A 23,477-nucleotide genomic window follows, 5' to 3' on the forward strand; every position below is an offset into this window, starting at 1 on the left:
AGCCGTTCCCTCTCGAGAGGTCTCTCCTATTGCGTAAGTAGCTTACGCTATGGGAACACCATGCAAAACGCTGTGCGTGCTGACTTCGCTCTATAAAGCCAGAGGCGGATGCCTGAGCCTTAAAGCAAAGTGATTATCCAACAAGCCGGCCAACGGCGAGCTATATAATGGGAAAATACAGAGCCTTTGCCCCAAGGAGGTCCATGGTGGGCGCTCATTGTAAAAACACAAGCACATAACTTATGTACTGATTTTTCTATGTATTGATATGCATAAAAAATCCTCTAAGTCAGTCAGAGACGGACCTATAAGGGAGGAGATAATGCTCAGCATATACATACTCCAGTCCATTCTACAGTCAGGCTGATAGAATGTTGGAATGCAATGAGGGGACCTGTAGGTTATAAAACCTGATAAATGTCGAAGGCGAGGCCCAGCCTGCCGCCGCACAAATATCTTCAATGGGTATCCCACCCGACCACGCCCACGAGGAGGCCATGCTCCTCGTAGAGTGAGCTCTGACACCTAAGGGGCATTGAAGGCCCTTGGCTTCATAAGCCAGCCTATAGCATCCACTATCCAGCCGATATTCTTTGCTTTGAAACTGCGAGACCTTTAGTGCGGCCGCCAAAGCATACAAATAATTGTTCTGTCTGTCTGAACGGGGCAGAACGTTCCAAATATACTCTGAGCACCCTGACCGGGCAGAGTAAATTAGCGTCGCTTTCGTCCACTGTGGACGATAGAGCTGCCAGAGATATCACCTGTACTCTGAAGGGTGCGGAGAGCACTTTAGGAATATACCCGTGCTTTGGCCTAAGGACAACTCTGCAGTCGTTAGGTCCAAATTCCAGGCAAGCAGCGCTTGATGACAGCGCGTGTAGGTCACCAACTCTCTTGACTGAGGCGAGCGCCAGCAAGAGCGCAGTTTTGAGCGAGAGCTGTTTAAGGTGCACGGTTTGGAGAGGTTCGAACGGGGCACTCTTGAGTGCGTCCAGGACCGTGGCCAGGTCCCAGATCGGCACCGAGGGGGGGCGAGGGGGGTTCATCCTCCTAGCGCCTCTTAGGAAACGAATGATTAGGTTGTTTTTCCCTAATGAACGTCCTTTATCAGGATTGTGTGACACCGCTATGGCAGCCACATAGAATTTGAGCGTGGAGGGTGTGCGGCCCGCCTCCAGCAGCTCTTGCAAAAAGGCGAGTACACTTGGTATCTCGCACAATTTGGGGTTCAAGCTCTTGGTATCACACCAGTCACTGAACACTTTCCACTTTTGGGCATATAAGCATCTCGTAGAGGGCGCTCGCGCATCCGTGATGGTTCTCAAAACTCCACTGGGGAGGTTCTCGGGAACCCGTTGAGGGGCCATGCATGGAGGGCCCACAGATCGGGGCGGGGATGAAGAATCATCCCATTGGCCTGCCTGAGGAGGTCTAGCTTCAGCGGAATCGGCCATGGGGCAGATTGCATCATCTGCATCAGTTCTGGAAACCACGTCTGGTTTTTCCAGAGAGGGGCTACCAGGAGCACTGCACATTTCACTTCCCTGATCCGACTGATGACCTGAGGTAGCATCGCGATCGGGGAAAAGCATACAAGGGGCTGCTCGGCCAGACTTGGGCGAGCGGTCCGTGCTCTTTGAGAAGAAAAGGGGGCAGTGCGCATTTTCCCTGGAGGCGAAGAGGTCGACCTCCGCCTTGCCAAAGGTTTGCCATAACCACTGAACCGTCAGGGGGTGGAGAGACCATTCTCCTGGGAGAACCTTGTCTCTGGACAGCATGTCCGTTCCCTGGTTCAGGACGCCTGGCACATGCGCTGCTCTCAGCGAGCGCAAGTGGTGCTGTGACCATGAGATGAGCTCCATGGCCATAGAGTGCAGGGAGCTCGACCTGAGTCCACCCTGGCGATTTATATACAATACTACCGTCATGTTGTCCGTTCGGACCAGGACGTGTTCGTTTTTCAGGTACGGAAGCAGGGCTCTGAGAGCCAAGGCAACCGCTTTCATTTCCAGACAGTTTATATGTAGGCGCTTTTCCGGGTTTGACCAAAAGCCGGAGACAGGCCTGCCCTCGTAAAGGGCCCCCCATCCTATTTTGGAGGCATCTGTCATGATCATTTTTCTCCGTGTGTTCACGCCCAGACTCACGCCGGTTCGATACCAGTCGACATCTTTCCAGGGCGTCAGGGCTTTTATACAGCCGTGATTTGCTCTTATTAAAAAGTGGCCCGAGCGCCACGTGTGAGTGGGGACACGGCTCTTGAGCCAGTGTTGGAGAGGACGCATGTGCAACAATCCTAGCTGGCGTACAGCTGATGCCGAGGCCATGAGACCGAGCATCCTTTGAAATTGTTTGACGGGCGCGCGACCGGTCTGAATGATGTTGCAAGGCGTCGACAGAGAGCGCAGCTCTGATGAGAGGCGCCGTCATCTGCACTGAGTCTAGCACTATTCCCAGAAAGGAGATATTCTGGCTGGGGATAGCACGCTCTTTGCAAAATTGATTCTCAGACCCAGGCATTCTAGATGGCTGATAATCCAAGATCTGTGCGTCGTTAACTGACTCTCTGATTGTGCTATGATTAGCCAATCGTCGAGGTAATTCAGTATTCACACTCCCCGCTGTCTCAGGGGAAAGTGCTGCGTCCATACATTTCGTGAATGTACGGGGGCCAATGATAGGTCGAATGGTAGTACTGTGTACTGGTATGACTGTCCCTCGAAGCTGAATCTCAGAAAAGGCCTGTGATGAGGCGCTATCGAATGTGAAAGTAAGCGCCTTTCAAATCCACTGATAGAAACCTATCCCCGGGCTGAACTTGTGCGAGGATATGTTTGGTCATTAACATTCTGAACGAGCCGAATCATTAAAGCTTTGTTCAGATGTCTGAGATCTAGGATGGGGCGGAGGCCACCGTCCTTTTCGGACGAGAAAATAGCGGCTGTAAAAACCTGCCTCGCTCATAGAGGGAGGAACAGTTTCTATAGCGCCCTTCTCTATTAGTTTGAGCACCTCGGTGCATAGAACATGTGACACATCTCTCCTCACTTTCGTCTCGACCACCGCTGAAAAGCGAATTGAAGTGAGTAACCGTGTTTTATTATGTTCAAAACCCATTTCGGCATGTCGGGGATTTTTTCCCAGGCTTTTGCTCGCACAGATATGGGCTGAATGCTGGCTGGGGGCGTGTCGCAGTGACGTATGGGCCCCACCGGCAAATTGCCTTGTGCTAACACTGAGCTTACAGCTGTCGGAGGCGCGGGCGCGCACTGAGCAGCCTTGTTGAGTGCCGAGTGCAGGGGTGCGTGTGAGATTATAGGCACGCGCGCTATCTCCGAAATGCTCGCAGCATGAGCTGGAGAAATGTTTGAAACTGTATGGACAGTGTTTACGGGTGGGGGTGCATACATTGTAATAGGCACGCCGCCACTTTCATAAAGCTTCCGCTCTTAGCGGGAGTTTCTATTAGCTGTCGCATCTGTGATGCTTGAGGCATGAGACAGAGAACTGTTTGAAACTGTATGGGCAGTGCTTATGGGTGGGGGTGCATATACCGTAGTAGGCACGCCGCACCACTTTCATAAAGCCTCCGGCTCAGGGCGGGGTTTTTGGCAATGCATACAGTGTTTGTGTGTAGGGGTGCATGCAGGACAGCAGGCACGCGCGCTACCTTTATAGTATTTCCCGCTTTTACTGGGGAAGTGTTTATAACTGTGGGAACAGTGCTTGCGTGTAGTGGTGACATACATGACAATAGGCACACGATCTACATATATGGCGCGTCCAGCTGGAGCTGGGGAAGTATTCGGCACTGTTTGGACAGTATTGATACGTGGGAATGCGCACTTTAGCGGTGACACGTGACCCCTTAGTGACACAGGCAGAAAATGACTCTTTTTGTGATTTCTGTGTGTTGCCGTTAAAACGGCGTTTGATTGCAGGTGAGCGAGTTCTGTGACTGGCCCATTGACTGCTGCACAGACATTTCCAGCCGCCTGTAAGGGGACTGGGTAATGTTTCACACGTTTTAGCGAGAGTGGTCCGGCTTTTGCGAGACACGCACTCTCTCTTTTTCTTCCTATTGCTAGGAAGACATACGAGGCTCCGGGTTCAGCACGATCTTGGGCCGAGGACCCTTTCTCAGGCGGCTTCCTTCGGTTAGCGGAATGCGAGCGGCGTCGAGCGTCCGTTTCAGGTCTGCTCTTTGGCTGGGAGACGGGAGGCGCCACCCTGGCTCGCTGCTGCTGCTGAGGCGGTCTCTTGCGGCTCTGAGACGAGCTGGAGCGCTTGGGCAGGAAGTGACGCATAGCCTGCGAATCCTTCCGAGCTTCAGTGAAGCGTGCAAACTCTTTTTCTTTTGGGCACAGATGGTTGGCCACAGCCTCCTCGAGGGGCGGGGTTCCCTCGTAGCCTCTTTCTCTCGCGCCGTCCACCGAGGAGAGCGAGGAAGAGAAAGAAGGCTTCAGGCGAGCAGAGTGCGGGGCTTTCCACGACTTTGTGAGTTCATCGTGAACTTCAGGGAAGAAAGGGGAGGGTCTCTGTCGAGGGGCCTGCCGGCGCCCCTGCAGGAACCACTCGTCCAGCCGGGTGCGGGCAGGTTCTTCCGGAGAAGACCAGTCGAGCCCGAGGTCTTCCACGGCTTTGGACAGGATGCGGACGATCTCAGAGTCCATGCTGGTGCCTGTGCTCGTGTCCGCTAATGTCGGCGGCGCGGGGTCGAAGGCCGAGCCCGGCCAGTCGTCGGATGCAGCGTCAATAGAAAGGCTGTCAACCTTTTCACCATCGTCCCCTGACGCGCCGAACGAGACGAGACCCACCGCTCTGTTGGAGGGTGCTGGTCCGCCTGCGTGAAATGGACTGGCGGCGGGAGATCTTGGGTAGTGGTGAAGCACGCGGGACTGGCCCGGCGTGACGTCACTGAATTCCGCGTGCTCTGGCAGCCTCTGTGAGCGCCGCTTTTTCTTGCGCGGCTCGAACGGAGGAGACGGCAGCATGGTGGAAGCAGGCTCGCTTTGCGGCGAAGGCGGCAAAGCGAGCGCCAGCTCAGCGAGGCCCAGGGAGTCACATTCGGGCATCCGCCCTGAATGAGAGCAGCTTCTGCGTGGTCAGGTCCCAGGCAGCGAGTGCAGATAACGTGACGGTCCCCGCCAGGAAGAGGGCCTCTGCACGAGGCGCAGGTTAAAGGCATTTGGAACAACGCTCGAAAATTGCTCTTTTACTTAAATCAAAAGCGTTGCAGAGGCGAACACTTGTAAGTAAAAAAGGATATCAGTGATGCGCGCCGGTTGGCGTAGCAGAAGGCTTCGAAGGCGGCTGAAGGCGCTGGCGTCCTCTTAGCAGTCCTGCTGTAGGCTTGTCAATGGCGGGCGAAAAGACTCCAACAATCCGGAGGATCCAGCGAGGAGGTCTTCGCTGAAGGAGATTAAATCTAAAGAACTCTCATGACGGGGCGCCTAATATATAGCCCTAGCCACGCCCATCTTGGCGGGCTCTGAGCGCGCGAGCGTTATTGGTTCGAGCAAGTTGCCGCAGCACAGCCAATGACCGAGCTGCCTCGCTCATTGCTGTATGCTGTGCAGCTGCAATGCGTTTTACATAAAGACTTCAATATTTCTCGAGAAACTGAGTTTTCCCATAGCGTAAGCTACTTACGCAATAGGAGAGACCTCTCGAGAGGGAACTACTAATATCATAATCAACTAGTCAATTGGTTGTTTGAATGACTAATCGTTGTTGAGGAAAATAAAGTATGAATAGGCTCTGTTATGTTTATGTGACACAAATCAGATGCCTTTTAGAGTGATATACAAAGGCAATGTTCAGCACTCAACTTAGTGACTTACGGATATTCAACAAATAAATAGACTAAATAACTATATAATTTAATTGCACAAAACTATCAAATTAAGAAATAAGAAAGACTCCAATACAGAGCAGCACAAAACCACTTATGCACACCCTAAAAGCAATATAATGCACTTCAATGTAACCAGTGCTTCAGGGCGATCCTCGCTGCACATTCAAGCGCAGAACTGCAAGATAATATTGCAGGTACATATCTACTTCATGACATCAAGCAGTTTGAACCTTTTAACTTCAACTATTTAAGCAGTGTTAGACAGAATCAGCAAAATGTTTTAATCTCTCCACAGCACCTCAGAAATACAGGAATATTGTTGATGCAGTGCTTTTCTGTAACAAAAATGCATGACTAATCCTAAAGCATTAAAGAGACTGTTCAATGTTAAACACAGCAAGATATCATTATGCAAAAATACTCTCTTAGAAGTAGCGTCTCTATTAATTTGATAATAACATCTCCCTTTAAAACTACCACCACTAAAAATACTAATGTTAGTAGTTGACCCCAATAATCGACAAGTCAGTTGTTAGACTAGTCGATTAGTCAACAATCCTGGCATATTCCTAGTAGTTAGTGCTCAAGGTTGACCGATAGTGGATTTTACCGATACCGATAACTAAGTTGGGCAGTACCTGTTGATAACATATTAATCAACCGCAAATTTCTTTTAAAATTATAAAGTAAAATAGTGCTGAACTTTATTACAAAAATGAACAGTACTGACTGAATCATCAAAATGTATTATATTTAAATTAAATAATTGTATATATATTAATATATATGAACTAATATTCTAATTTTAAACTCAGCTGATTTTTAAATTGACGTTGTTCCTTAGATGACAAGAGGGTGCAATAAATAATGAAACCATTCAGCACCGTTATATTATTGCATAGAACATTCCTATCCTGGCTGTTAAAAAAAAGCATTTCATGTTCAACTAATGTGCATAAAATAAATAAAAACAAAGTTTTAGTCGGTCCATATTCTCAAATATTAAATCAAAAGTAAGAGAGGGAAAAGCTTCAATAGACTGTTCACACGGTGTTACACTTACACTGATTCCTACTACTCCAGACTCGAGCTTCATAATAGTGAAATACCACATTGATTTTTATTCAGTACAGTTGTATGTAGAGTAGCAATATTCACATTTAGAAGTGGTATTTGCCTGAACTCGGTCGTGAAGCAGCTCAGACTATGAGCCCAGGTCAGGGGCTGTTCAAACAGATGGATCACAACGGAATGGAACAGAACTCAACGATCTCGAGACACACATTTCCAAGTTGAACATCTTTCCTGACAAAGCATTTAAACAACTCATTGCCTAATCTGAGAAATGCTTATAAGAGAGCAAGACGCAATGGGCAAAGACCTCCACCTAATTTAAGGGGCTGTTCACACTGAACACTTTTGCAACCATCCATTTGTTTTTCTATGCAAACGTGCAATAGAGGAACGTCTGTTTCCTTTTTTTTGTTTATTCAGTGTCTGGTGCAGGAGCACAGTTTTTTAGTCTAATTAAAAATAACTTTAAAAGCATATAGAAACACCTGATTTCTGTTAAACTGTATTTTTTTTGCACTGTGTCTAGCCTTTTTTAGCACACAAATGTGATCAATCAGAAGTCATCGTATTACAGTGAGGATAAATATATGTGTTGTGTAGTCTCACTTGTCAAAACAAACACCATAAGCCATCAGTGAAGTGCCCGTCTCATACTGTATAACGACAGCGAACCCTTCCCAGCCGCTCCAGCACTGGACACGATGGGGAAAAACTATCAGTGTGGATTTTTGGTAAAACCGATATACTGTTGAAGTAAGAAGTTTACATTCAACTTAGTTTTTCAAAATTTCTGACATTTAATCACTGAAAATATTCCCAGTCTTAGGTCAGTTAGGATCACTACTTTATTTTAAGAATATGAAATGTCAGGATAATAGTAGAGAGAATGTTTGAATTCAGCTTTTATTTCTTTCATCATATTCGTAGTGGGTCAGTAGTTTACATACACTTTGTTAGTATTTGGTAGCATTGACTTTAAAGTGTTTAACTTGGGTCAAACATTTTAGGTAGCCTTCCACAAGCTTCTCACAAAACGTTGCTAGAATTTTGGCTTATTCATACAGGCAGAACTGGTCTAACCGAGTCACGTTTGTAGGCCTCCTTGCTTGCATACACATTTTCAGTTCTGCCCACAAATTTTCTGTCGAATGGAGGTCAGAGCTTTGTGATGGCCACTCCCAATACCTTGACTTTGTTGTCCTTAAGCCATTTTGCCACAACTTTTGAGGTATGCTTGGGGTCATTGTCCATTTGGAAGACCCATTTGCGACTGAGCTTTAACTTCTTGGCTGAAGTCTTGAGATGTTGCTTCAATATATCCACATAATTTTCCTTCATCATGATGCCATCTATTTTGTGAAGTGCACCAGACCCTCCTGCAGAAAAGAAACCCCACAACCCCAAGTTTCACGGTTGGGATGGTGTTCTTTGGCTTGCAAAAGAACCCTTTTTCCTCCAAACATAGCGATGGATATTCTTCTCAAAAAGTAATATCTTTGTCCAATGTGCACTTGCAAACTGTAGTCTGGCTTTTTTATGGCGGTTTTGGAGCAGTGGCTTCTTCCTTGCTGAGCAGGATTTCAGGTTATGTTGATATAGGACTTGTCTTACTGAGGATATAGATAATTGTCTACCCGTTTCCTCCAGCATCTTCACAAGGTCCTTTGCTTTTGTTCTGAGATTTGCACTTTTCTTACCAAACTACGTTCATCTCTAGGAGACAGAATGCGCCCCCTTCCAGAGCGGTATGATGGCTGTGTAGTCCCATGGTGTTTATACTTGTGTACTATAGTCTGTACAGATGAACGTGGTACCTTCAGGCATTTGGAAATTGCTCCCAATGATGAACCAGACTTGTGGAGGTCCACAATTGTTTTTCTGAGGTTTTGGCTGAATTATTTTGATTTTCCCATGATATAAAGCAAAGAGGCACTGAGTTTGAAGGTATGCCTTAAAATACAACCACAGGTACACCTCCAGTTCAGTACACCTCCTATCAGAAACTAATTGGCAAACTGTCTAAAGGTTTGACATCATTTTCTGGAATTTTCCAAGCTGCTTAAAAGCACAGTTAACTTAGTGTACTGTATGTAAACTTCAGACCCACTGGAATTGTGATATATTCAATTAAAAGTGAAACAATCTGTCTGTAAAAAAATATTGTAAAAATGACTTATGTCATGCACAAAGGAGATGTCCTAAACGACTTACCAAAACTATAGTTTTCTAATATCTGTGGAGTGTTTAAGAATTTTTTTTAATGACTTCAACCTAAGAGTATGTAAACTTCTGACTTCAAATATATCAGTCGACCTCTAGTTAGTGCATTGCTTCCATGTTGACACATACTGCTCATGAGAGTGAAATTTGAAACCGGCTCGCAACATTCCCCGATCTCAATTCCCCTTGCATTTTAAGTCTGTTCTCTACTGTGTGTCTAACAAAAAGTTTTTTAATTTTGAAGGAACTGTCACGGAATGTTATTTAGCGCAATGCTTCAGAAAGTAAGGACTATGTTGTGAAATCAAATGTCTTCAAAATTTTTTGTCAAATAAATACAGTAATTTCCTCTCAGAGTCTGTATCCTCTTGGCGTTCCTTTATGTTGTCCAAGCTGACAAAGATGACAAAAATCTGGGAAAGGCTTCCAGGCTCACTGAGTGACTCACACTATTAGTTTTAATGGCTTACTAAACAGCCCAGCACAATGAGCAGCGTAGCAGCGCAGTGAGGTCATACGTTTTACAGCACGTTGTCAACGTCGACATGGAGCCCAAGCTAATTTATATAGGCTTCTTTGAGTCTGGACACCCCACAAGACGCAGGACTTTTGTTCTCTGCTCGCTTGTCTGAATTGACAGGGTAAATAACTATCAGACTGAGAGAGGATGAGAGAGACAGGAGCTGACTGTGGCACTACCTGGGTTTGATGGGTTGGTAAATCTTAGCACAGGTCATATGGCTCACACCTACCCCTCAAACATTTGCAGCCAGTTCAGAGAGAATCATGTTTGAGCAGCATGTTTAAAAGAGTGAGCTGGACTACATACCATGTTAAACACTGTTAATCACACACAAAATGAATGAGAAGCAATGTTGACATGCCTTTTCTATGAGGCGTCTGTGAAAGTTTACTGCTTCTTAAGCTGTCGGTGTGAGAAACATGCACAATTGTAAACAATTACAACTGTGTGTGGGAGACAGAAAGACCACACCTGTCAACAATTTAAGGAGGAAAAAGAAGCAAGATGTGTGAGATTAGATTCTGTAAGAAACTGTAAAATCAATTCAAGTGTCAACTAACATCACATGTGTAACACTCTTTCACCATGTTCTGCCACTACCAAGAGTCTTCAACCCTAGAAATTCACCAGGCCACCTGTTAGATGTATTTAACCCTTCTACTGTCTTAGGGTCATTTTTACCCGTAAAGATAAATAATCAATTCTACATAGTTTTTGGAATTGAAAGCAGGCTTTGTGACATTGTCAAGAACATCTAAACAAAAAAGAAAAAAGTATTCTATCTGCAGTCTTACATAATTTACAAACCAGTTATGATCTTTCATCTTAGGCCTTTTAATCATGCTATGCGGCTTTAAATAGTGTAAATATTTCTGTAAATATATTAATCTAATTCTGAATCAAATTACAAGATTTAGCACTTCATACATACTGTTGTTGTGATGGAAGTTGTGTAAATGATTGAAATATCATTAAATATTTTCAACGGGACACCAGTTCATGTATAAATTATAACTCCCAAATTTAACCCAAGTATTACAGGTGAGTACTGTTTCTTAGGAAAAAGGAGGTTTTCTGAATCTTATGATGAAAATATGATAATAATGTGTCAGTCATCTGCGACTTGACTTGAATTGTCAATAAAAAAAGCAAGTTGAGGATGCTGTTAGGACAGAAATATATAGGATAAAAAAGAGTAGCCTTGAGCCATTGTGATGCAGAGAGAACAGTGTTTTTACAGGTCTTACAAATAACAAGGAATGACATAACACATGTGGATTGCACATATAGGCTTTGCTCTGTATAAACACATCGGAGACTACTCAGACAAACAGACAAGAATCCAAAGTACTGTTAAACATTAGCAGACGTCTCTTACCGCATGGAGAATTCCTGTGTCCTTGAAAACAGCAGAAACAAAAAAAAAAAGCCTTGGTCTTGAAACATATAGCAAATATGTGTCCAGAGTTTGACATAAAAAAAGATTACAGATAAACATTAAATGGATAGGTCACCCAGCACATTCACAATATAGACACGAACCAATACAGTTTGCGTAACGTTTCTTCACCTCTTCCTTATATGCCATTGAGTGTGAGGTGCTTACAGCTGTGCGCAAACAATCAAGTTATTGTTTAATATCAAGAACAAACTAGATTTGAATAAGTGAAAATATAGATTTTGGTTTGCTCCACCCATAAAGCTATTTTACGACATAGAATGGACCTCATTCACAGTAACGACATCTTACGTTTTTGAGAGGAATGACGATAAGGTTGTAAGCGATAGACTTACAGTCTCCTTTAATGGGTTGTACTGCTGTTTAAAGTGTTTTGGATCATTCTGTATCAGTATAATTGATATCTTGAGATATCTCACCTGTATCTGTGAAAGCAATTTTGAATGTACAGTAATTTCAAATCAGATTACAACACTCCAAAACATTTGGGGCAGTCAAGCTTTTACCACTGTAAAACATCACCATTTCTTCTAATAACACTTATTAAGCGTTTAGGCACTAACGACACAAGTTTAAGTTTAAAAAGTGGACTTTTCCCCCATTCATCCATTATGCATGTGCACCACACGTACTTCATTGGAAATGGTCAGGACTACAGGCAGGCCAATCTAGCACCCGCACTCTCTGCTTATTCCGACAGTATATGGTTTCCTGCTGAAAATGCCAGGACATCCCTGGAAAAGATGGTGCTGGATGGCAGTAAATGCTACTCCAAAATTTGTACATACGTGTCTGCATTAATGGTGCCCCCAAAGATGTGCAAGTTACTCATGCCATGGACACTGACACACCCCTGGCCCACACAGACACTGGCTTTTGAACCTGACGCTGATAACAGCTTGGAAGGTCCTTTTCCTCTCAGAGAACATGAGAGGTTGTGTTTTTTCTAAAAACATTTGTAATCTGGACTCATCGGACAAAAAAACATGAATCTACTTTTTTGAATCTACTTTTCATCTAAAATGAGACCAAGCCCAGAGAAGTCAGCAGTGCTTCAGGACAGTGTTGATGTAGGACTTCTGCTTTGCATAGCAAAGTCTTAACTTGCATCTGTGGATGCAGCGGCGAATGGTTTTGACTACAAAGGTTTACTAAAGTTATCCCAAGCCCATGTTCATGATATCCATTACAGATGAATGATGTTTTTTAAGACAGTGATGTCTGAGGGATCAGAGATAACATGCATTCAGAAGTGGTTTTCATCTTGCCCTTTACACACTGAGATTTGACCAGATTCTTTGAATCTTTTAACTATATTGTGCAAATTGACAAGTCTCTTCAAGTGACAAGTTGTTTCGCTTCAGAAGACATTAATTATTCCACTGAAGTCATATAGATTACTTTTATGATGACTATATGTGCTATTGGAGCTTTCAAAAAAATATTGAAAATATTACTGAAATATTTTTGTTTGTGTTTTGCTGAAGAAAGACAGTCATACGCATCTGGGATGGCATGAGGGTGAATAAACAATCGAGTTGTGACATTATTTTCATAACAATTATGCACATTCCCCTCAAATTATTTCTACTATCATAATGTGCCAGCTTCCCAGGACATTTTACTTGAGTTTTGTTTTGTAATTCCCATTATTCTCAATGGCGATACTCATTACATTCTTACTACTATAAAACATAATTTCTTACATTTAAATCAGAAAAAATGATTACAGTACAACAAATACATAATTATGAATAAATACTTTACAATTTAATATATTTTTATTTTTACATTACACTAATGAGAATTCAGCATTGCATTAACTTAATGGTCCAAAAAGTAGGCTCAATTTTCTTTTCTTCGATTTTTGGGTGAAATAAGCCCCAGACATGTTCTTGATAGGTTTATTGAGATTCACCTATTGGTTGCTTTTATTAATGTTAATACTTTTTAATACTTCTTCATACTATTGTGAGTATAAGTGCATTAGTCTGGTGGAATACGTTACCAAACATCACAGTACACTGTGTGTGTGTGTATGTTGGCGTGTTTATGTGGTATACGAGGAGAATTTTTTAGGTTACAAACTGATAATTACAAGGGTATTATGCTATAAATGTAGTTTATGAGGACATTCCTAGAATACCCATAATTTAAATAGCTTAAAAAACATGCATAATGTTTTTTGTGAGGGTTAGGTTTAGGGGATAGAATCTATAGTTTGTACAGTATAAAAATCATTATGTCTATGGAAAATACTTATAATGATAGGTAGACCAACATATGTGTGTGTGTGTGTGTGTGTGTGTGTGTGTGTGTGTGTGTGTGTGTGTGTGTGTTTCATTCTCCCAGTGCATGGAACACCATGCTAACAGCTGTTGCAACTCTTCTATTATTGGACAGGATTTACAGTGGCTTAGACACCCCAAAATATTTATGAGCTCCTAACACAGACAGCCGCACACAGAGCTCTATCACAGTTCTACTACTCCCAGAGCCCTGACTGTCCCCCTGCACAATTCTGCATTGGATGTCATAAATACATAAAAGATGCAGGGAGAAAAGACAGAAGAGATACTAGGGCAGTTAAAACAAGAATAACATTGGGATATTTGAGCGAAATATCTGTTTACAACATTTATAAGGACTTGAACTGTTGTTGTATAGTTTGCATGTCTATTGAGACCGACACTTGTTCACCAAGATCTTCTCTGGAGAGTCTGTGTTACATGTTTACTGTCTGAGAGAAAGCAATGCATGTCCCCAATGTGATACAATACACACTCACTGAGCACTTTATTGTGAACACTATGGTCCTAATAAAGTGCCAGACGTGGTCTTCTACTGTTGTAGCCCATCCGCCAAATCCTTTCTGTCAGCTTGAAACAGTCTGGCCGTTCAATTTTGACCTCTCTCATCAACAAGCATTTCCGTCTGTAGAACTGCCGCTCACTGGATGTTTATTGTTTTTTGCACCATTCTGAGTATGTTGCACGTGAAAATACTACGACATCAGCAGTTACAGAAATACTCAAACCAGCCCGTCTGGCACCAACAATCATGTCACAGTCTAAATCACTGACATCATATTTTTCCACATTCTGATGGTTGATGTGAACTTTAACTGAAGCCCTGACCCGTATCTGCATGATTTTATGCACTGCTGCCCAATTATTGGCTGATATAGTCAGCAGTGTCATTTCATCTTGAAAGAGTAAGTAAAAGAGTCATTTGATTGTGAAAAAAATAGTAGTAAATTAGTAGTAAAAAATAGGAATAAACTGGCACTTAAACATGAACTTATTAGACTTGAGGGGACAGATGAGGGAAATAGGCTTTTGAAATCAAGTACCTACAATACAAAATATTTTCCTTTAGTCCTTGAGGTAAGAAAAAATAGACATAGCTCCAAAACCTCAGACACGGAGAAAACCCAAAGAAAAGAGAAAACAGTGAGAGAAAGGCAGAGCAGAAAGGCCAAGGAGACCTCAGGAGGGAGGGAGGTTGGAAAAAGGTACAATCAACAGTTAAGAAAGGCAGCTGCCTGGTGAAGCAGGGCTAACAGGCCAGCACAGAGGAGGCCCTGGTTTTATTTAGTCAGCCCACATAAACACTGGGTCATCGCAATGTTCTGAGGGAATGGCACCTCCTTCAGCCCACTGTTCTGAGGGCAGTAGCCTTAAGGCCTTTTCAAACCAATTCAAATCTTTGGCATGACATGCATGGAAAACTTTTAAATGGAAACAATGCATCTCTCTATGATCTTCTTCACAAAGGGTTAGGCTGTGCCACTTTATTTTAAGGGATAGTTTATACGAAATTAGCCTAAATCACTATTCACATTCATTTAGGGCTGCACAAACAATTATTTTGATAATCGACTAATATAAGGATTATTAGAATGTCATTATAACCTACAGTATATGTTAATTATTAATGATCATAGGACATTAATTTAAAGCTCTCACAGCTGATGTTATTTTTCATTTAGCAGTTAATTTTACATAATATGCAAACATATAAACATGCTTTAGTTATATAAGATGTTATATATTATGCTATTTTTTATTATGTTTATAATTTGGTTTATTAATATAATTCTGTTAGCTTTCTTATTTATTCTATTTATTTTCAAATGGAGACTTTATTTTTTTTACACATATTTCCATTAAAAAAAAAATGGTTTCAAGTTTCAATTTAAATAAAGTGTTTGTTCAATCAAAAAAAAAAAAAAACTTCTGTTTTCACTCCTTTAAGAGTCATTGTAACTGATAATAATAATTGTGTAATACCGTATACCATGATACCATGATATATTCTGAGACGTTATCGTACCGTGAAAATCTCATAACGTTGCAACCTACCATTTTAGGAAAAGTGCCAAATTATGTACATGTTTAATAAATTTGCAATTCTTCAACATGTATGATATACATTTTGAGATTTGGATACATTTGCTGTGTAAAATGTAAAATACATTTTACCTTCAATGTAGAAAATTTACTTTGATGTACAAAAAAACGAAAATGTATCACTTGTTTCCCTTGATCATGGGCAACTGTATACGATGGGCCCTTTCTAAAAATATGGTCACAAGACAAATATTGTGCACAGTGTCCTAGATAATGGGAGTGTCACAGCTTACCCACACAGAAACATCTTCCCCCATGTTGGATTAGGTGTGCTTGATGGCATTATAAAACTACCAGTAATTAGAAAAGGAGTGTAGTGCTGGAACAGAGTGTACCTGAAGTTATGTTGACACTTACTTGCACATGATGGACTTTCGGAGAACAAGGCCTTCCTCCAGATCTGCCTCGTTAGCCATGAAGAGAAGCCGCTTCCCTGTGCCGTCCACGCCAACAAAGTCTCGCTGCTCTCATGCCACAGGGCACAATTCCAATATGTCACAGCAAACTCATGAAACACCACTACAGGGCACACAACGTTGAACTATATTCAGTCTGAACATAGACTGCTAGTCAACAAACTGAGACATTGCAGGTTTACAAAAATAAAGTAAGTCCATTTGAATATATTTTGAGTCCAATTAGGAAAAGAGGAAATTAAATAAATAGTGTTTGGAAACAGCGAAAGAACATTTTGTTTAAAACACTAGATTCAAAATTATCCTTTTCAACCTAGCAATTAGCTGATCATTGAAAAGTTGACTGCTGATGTTGGCACTGTCCATCAGAGATGGGCTAGAATGGTTGACATGTCGACGAGTCTGTTCATCCTCTTAAAACACTGCTGATAAAGTCCTCAAAGAAGCACTTGTGCACAAATTCCCTGCCTTAAATAATACATTTCAATACAATCACTATTGTAGTTTACTAAATTATTAAACAGCATTTATGTACCTGTTTTCTTCTTGCCCTTCTGGCCAGGGACTGCACTTTGCTCATCGGCATCGACAGGGTGGCGTTGTGGGAGCGGAAGAGGTCCACAAATTCATGCAGGGCTACGTCAGTTATCAAATCATAGCTCACCACCAAAAATGTCTGTCTGCAGGAAAATAAATGCAAAAGGCAGTACAAATCAGCTATTCTACCCACAATTTGATTATAATGCCAAATGGAAGAGCGGTGTGTTCCGTACACATAATTAAAACGATTACTTTGAGGTTTAAAAATCAGCAGTTGGGCTAAAATACTTAATCTTGGCCAGTGGCACAAAAAAAAACAACAAAAAAACATTTATTATTATCTGAGTATTCTCTACATACACTGAAAACAGGATTTTCTTTAACAAGAATGTAATATTTTGTAACTTACACTTTAGACACAATATGGCCAGTTATTTTGTCTACATGTGCTCCTCCAACTAAAATAGTTTCAAAAGAAGCAAAAGCAGCTGTTTTATATAATTGAGCAAAGCACTAGCTGGCACACAAACAAGAAGAATGATAAAAAGGCTTTGTCAACACCAATACATTTTCATTTGAAAACTCAGTTTTTAGATTTCAATCACCAGCGTCCCAGTACTGTTAGGGAATATGGATATTGTTGAATGATTAGATTAAAATCTTAAATTAACGTTAACCCAAAAATGAAAATTCAGCCATTGCTTACTCACTCCTGTGTTGTTATAACCCCATATGACTTCCTTTTTCTTACCACAAATGGAGAAATTGTGAAAGAAATGCCGTTCTCAGTGATGTCATACAATGGCAGTTTATGGTGACCACCTCTTCATACTTCAAAAAGACACAATAGAATAATTCATTAGTCTAATAAAGGATTTCATGAGACTCGTGATTGTTATGAAAGCAAACGATAAGTTTTGGTCCAAAACAAACCAAAATCTAATGTATTATTTAGTAAAAATGTTCACTGACCGTTTTTCTCATTCATGAGTCTGCATGCAAGCTTTAGAGCTCCTTGCACAAGAGCAGCAGCAGTTAAGCAGCATGCATGAGATTAGCCTTTCAAGCGAAAACCCGTTTTGTTTCTGGCAGTAATAACTTTTTCCACAAACATATCGATTCACTTCAGAAGACACAACTTGATCGGCTGGAGTCGTGTGGATTACTTTGATGCTGACTAAGTGTGCTTTTTGGACAGTCAAAAATTGGTGTCTATTCACTTGCATTGGATGAAGCTAAAAACCTGGGATACATTCCTGGAAATCTTAAATCCTGTTCTGATGAAGAAAGAAGGTCATACCCATCTTGGATGACCTGAGGGTAAATTATCAGCAAATTTTCATTTTTGAGTGAACTATTCCTTTAAGAATCATAGCACTGTGCAAAGAAACGCTGAAAAAAAAACAAAAACAAAAAAGCCATAGAAGTGATACTGTATACTACAGTATTATATTCCATTCAGGTCAAGTAAACATTTCTGGTTTATAAAATACAGTATTACTGTACTATAACTAAAATTGGCCTAAAAACCAAACAATAATGTAATAAATATGACAATGTTAATGCACAAATTTAATATAAACATAAACATTTCCTCAATCACACTACTATATTTCATTCACTGTAAGTCAAGTAAGCATTTCTGCTTACTTTTGCCTGCATGGTTTCATCTCAAGATATGCACAGAAACTTTTTCTTTTTTTCAGAAATGATTACATTCTGGTGACATTGAGAGAAGTATTTGTACATTTTCTTCAATACAGCCCGTGTTTTAAAAGACTAGAGGCTGTTCAGACCAAGGCAGTGCAACAAACATGGCACACGTACATCTCTGATATGTCTGTTTTAGATCTTTTAATCTGGAAAGCATCTACCATCTGCAAAACATTTGAAAAAGATCAGATTTACAATCATTCTAAAACATAAACATCACAAAAACATTTGCTGAATGTCTTATTGACATCCAAGACATACAGTACTTATTGACATATGTCTAATAGCAAACAACGTAAAATAGACGATATCCATATGTACAAACACACATCAAAAAGATGTCTGGGTGTTGTCTATGAATACAGGTGTCTCGAGACACGTTTTTAACAGTTGATTTCTTTTTTACTTGACAAAACAACTGCACAAAAAAAAGGCAAAAAAAAAAAAAAAACAGCAATACATTACGTATTAGCATGTTTACATAGAAAAACAGCATAGATGGACACAACAACACCTTTGGTGTAAAAACCCCCTTATTAAAAAGACACAGCACCAATGGAAGATTCTCAAAATTACAGACGGACGGATGGATAATTTACCTACAGTATTTTGTTGGCTATAGGTAAAAATCCACCTTATCCAATGATTGGTTTTGTTTTGCATTTTTCCACTTTCACTGTATATTTTTTGAAAAGGGACTCGACTACACTTGTTCAAGTTCGAGTCAAGACCGAGTCAAATTGCTCTTGAGTCCATGACAAGACCAAGACAATAAAATATGATCTTGGACTCTGTCACGATTCCCTGTTGTCTGCCCCGTGTTTTCCGTGTCACCGTCACCATGTTTCTCTATCACGATTCCCTGGTAGTCTGCCCCGTGTTTTCCATGTCACTGTCACCATGGTTCCCGGTCTCCAACATTGTGTTATTGTTCGCACCTGTTTATCCATTATTAGTGTAGTTTGAGAATGAGTATTAAGTTGTATTTACGGTCATTATGTAAAACAAGAAATGGCAGTGAAGTTGTTGATAAAATGGCTTTGTGCTTTTTTAATGTTGCAGCAACTGCTGTTGACTTTACCTTCCTGGGCTTTATATGATATACATCAAAGAGTGAGCCAGCTCCTCTGTGGCCTGCTACAGCACTCCATAAAGACTCTTGCTGTATTTCTCTTGATGGTCACAACAAAAGGAATGTTTATAACATGATATGAGGATGATGTGAGAAAATGAGTGACTGATGGGCCAAATCTCTTGAATAAGCTCAGTGTTCTGCTTTAGTTTGCGTGTGTACGTGTGTGTGAGTGTGAGTGTGTATGAGTGTGTATGAGTAAGCACAGGCATGGAGAGGAACCCAACGATAAATCCTGTTCGCCTTTGCCATTGTTTCTGTTTGAGTTGTCTGGTTCCCATCTGGTCTGCCCATCTCGGGCGTGCGGATACATAAACATGGGAGCAGGATCGGCGATCAGCCCGTTAGAGCATGCCTTGCTCTGGGAGAGCAGCATGCCTCATTGGGGAGGCCAAGGGAGAGGCCCTGCCGTGATGCTTCGCTCCGATACAGTTACGGTTCTCTTGTTCTGGCCCCGGGGCAGAGGGCCCAGGGGCCACTGCAGCACACATGCTCAAAAGATAACAGAGTGCACTGTGCTGTCTGTTTAGAATGAGCTAACTGCGCTACTGAGGAAGGAGAACAATCCCTCCTCACTGACCACTGCAAACCCAGCATGAACTCTAATGTGCATGTGAATAAAGCACAATGAAACTGACAGCAGAGCAAGACCCACTAACAAATAAGTGCATTTTTTTACTTTTTATACACTCATTTACAGGAACAATCTTCAGAAAAATAGAAATATGTAGTAAATATAGAAATCTTTGGTAAAATAAACGTGTACTACTCTCTACAACTGGATGCCCATTCTTATGTCCAGTGATTTTCTGAATGGAACAAAAAACCTGTGTGGAAATATGTAGCACTGATTAATAATCAAGATAATGACCATACCGTAGAACATTACAGATATTTTAAGTTCATAGGGATAAATGAAATTCACAAGTTTACAAATATACGGAAGCCACAGAGCCCATCCATTATTATTATGTTTTAAGATAATATTTTTTGTCTTTTTGTTTTGGCATACAAAAGTTTACAAAGAAAGTAACATATGCATAACATAAAATACACTTATTTCAATAAACAAATATAGAAATATTACAATAAAACATGGGTTCTAGATAACTTACCAATATTAAATAACTACCATGTTTGCAAAGTTAGCCTAAATATTTGCAATGTGTAAAATGCAATAATGCTAAAATGTTCCAGTGTCTCGCCTATTTATTATTATAGATTATTATAGGCTATGACGTAATCGGTTTCAAAAAGTAAAAAAAGATGGCATGATCAAAATATAATGCATAATATTTTGTCATTATGTGAAGATTTGCTGGTCAACTCAATGAAAGAATGCTCACAACGCATCTCTCTGTTTCTCCTTCAGGTTATCGTAATAATCTTCGAAATTGGAAACTTGTGCAGAAATCTTCAACTTCCATTTCGCTGAGATGCAGGTGTGTGACTACTTCTGCCCATCCCTAGTGCATGGGGTGTTTCTGCACAGGTGGCCGAAGCGTAGCCCAATAGAAATAGGCTTTGCACAGTAAGAACAAAATTCAAAAGGAACATTGCTGCTAAGTTTTCATCATAGTTCTGCAGGCTCATATTCCATGCATTCTTAGGCATAGCAAAAGCTACAATTAGGAGAACAGCAAGTGTCAAGGGGGGGTAAAGGAACATACTACTTACAAACTGAAATTAAGACCTACAGTTGGTATTTGGGGGCTTTATTTAATCCCGAAAAACCAAAATCCATCTGGTCTGAGGCCTCGGCATTAGAAAGCATGAAAAAGACAATTTGACATACAGATTTCCCATTCACAATCAAGACTGGCCACTGCTGTGGATAAATGTAGTCAACGGGCAGGAGATGTCTGGAAATGTGGACTCAATCAGTCCCAGGGTAAATAAAACACAGAGCGAAGGAAATCAACCACATTGCAGCTATCATTCAAATAGCCAAACATTTACCATGACTTCACAGTCAACCAGGAATGTACACTGTTGAAATGCCAAAAACTTTGACCAATGCCAGCCCACCCATAATAAACCACCCAAGTAAATCGATCTGTCACTGCAGCTCTAACCACTTAACATTTCATAGCTGGGGTTTCTATTTTTGAGGGGACCCAACAAGTGGCCAAATGCCTGAGGCCTGACAACAGCCATGCCCTCTTGGCCACAGGGAGGCTGGATCAGTGGCCTGTCTCAGTCACAGGGCCACTGAAGCTCTGGAGTGGGCGTCAGCTGTTGGATCATCTGAGCACTGCTGCTGTCGCTGGGCCTTTCAGCAGGCCGCAGTTCTGCCCTGCACTGTGCTGCACTGGAGTGGAGGCACAGGGAGGTCAGCCCACCCACAGACACTTCCAGTTCTGCTTGGCTGCCCCCTGGGCCAGCCAGGTGAGACCACCCAAGAGGGGAGCAGAGGAAGAGAGGAGAAAAAGAGGGAGGAGAAAGAAGAACAGGATAAGAGGAAATCAAAAGGAAGGGCAGAAGAAATGCAGCTCACACTTATCTGCCACTACGAACAAGCACACTAACTCACTGACAATTCCGCTGTGATGGATGTGTTACAGGGATAGCTCATCCAAAAATAATTTTTCACCCTCATGTTACTCACCCTCATGTTGTTCCAAACTGTATGAATTTCTTTCCATGGAATACATAAGTAGATGTTAGACAGAAAGTTATTGTCTGACAGCCTCAGTCACTCAGTAACATTCACTTTCATTGTATGAAAAGACGCAATTAAAGTGAATGGTGACTGAGGCTTTCATTCTGTCTTAACAGGAGAAAGAACATCATATAGGTTTAAAACAAAATAAAGGTTATTTTTGGGTGAACTATGCATAAGAATAGACTATGAGAACACACAACTTGGTTATCCAATTGATATACACAAATGTTGTGTGTACATAAAATCCATCACCACGAAAATCCAAAAACAAAAAGCAAGAGAATGCTGACATTTAATTGGCGTGCAGAATGGCTCTAAATACCAAAAAAGTAAAAAAAATAAAAGATACATTTATTCTTCCTGACCACCTGGTGCAAACAAAGATTTAAAAGTGCATTTTTCTGGAAAGATGAGTACACAAGTCGATCGGGAAAGAGCTGATCTCGTTGAACTAGAAGACTTATTACTAACAAAAGCTGGCAGAACGCGACAACGCGAAGATTATTCAGTTTCTGTACAAACATTGACTCAATGCATCAGTATGAACGCAAACACAAGCTAATGAAAGAGAGCTTTAGGAGCCAGGCACTCAGTCAGATGCTTCCATTATATCCATGTTGTTTGCTGAAGCAAGGGAGTATACTCTGTGTTTATACCATACAATAAAACGGGGATTTAATGTCCCTATTGCCAACTCTCATCTCTCAACACGTAGTGGGGCTGTTCGTGCACTGGAGAGCTCTGCAACTCAATGCTTTTAATCTCTCATTTCTCTCTAGGATTAGAAATAAACACATCTGTGCTATTAGCGTGCTCCAGCAGGCCCTCCTTCTCGACATTCCCTTTCCACTGCATTTATATTTACTGTAGTGGAGTTAATCCCTGTGAGGAGCGTTCGCACATGTTTAAGACATTGCCCTCTCCAAGATCTTGCAGTTTCATAGTATTGTGTGCAATTGTACATAAAATTGACAAATGAAGCATTAAAGTACTACATTAATGTATCAGATGGATGCAATCTTTTGACCTCAACAAGAAACAAATTACTAATTAGTGATTTAGCAGATTGTTTTATCCAAAGCAAGGAGTTCTATAACAATCCAATTCATCTTAGCTAGTACGAGCCCCCGGATGTGCGCAATTTGAAATTTTGCTGATGGGCAGTCATTTCCAGAATTTTTGTGCCAATCAATTGAGCCATAAATGCCATGTTACTTACTCTGGAGCTGCAGGATGCTGATTGCTTGGATGAAACTATAATGGTCCCAAGCTGTTTACTAGTGACTATCCTGAGCTGTGATGTCAAATGCAGCAGAAGAGGGGAAAGTCCATTTCACACTTTTAAGAGAGGGCGGTAGAAAATCTATAATTTAATTAATTATTTCTCTTTAGTTGGGGAGAAACAGAATATATGTAACAGAATCACGTATTTAAAATATAATTAACTGTATTCCACTACAGTT

The 23,477-nt window shown here is 41.4% G+C and overlaps 1 pseudogene; it reads right to left on the reverse strand.

The window, feature by feature from the left end:
- LOC127649715 (translation initiation factor eIF-2B subunit gamma-like) overlaps positions 1-23,477 on the reverse strand; it is a 73,467-nt pseudogene that overhangs the window by 25,624 nt on the left and 24,366 nt on the right.

Source organism: Xyrauchen texanus, chromosome 9, assembly GCF_025860055.1.
Source record: "Xyrauchen texanus isolate HMW12.3.18 chromosome 9, RBS_HiC_50CHRs, whole genome shotgun sequence".
Taxonomy (NCBI): Eukaryota; Metazoa; Chordata; class Actinopteri; order Cypriniformes; family Catostomidae; genus Xyrauchen; species Xyrauchen texanus.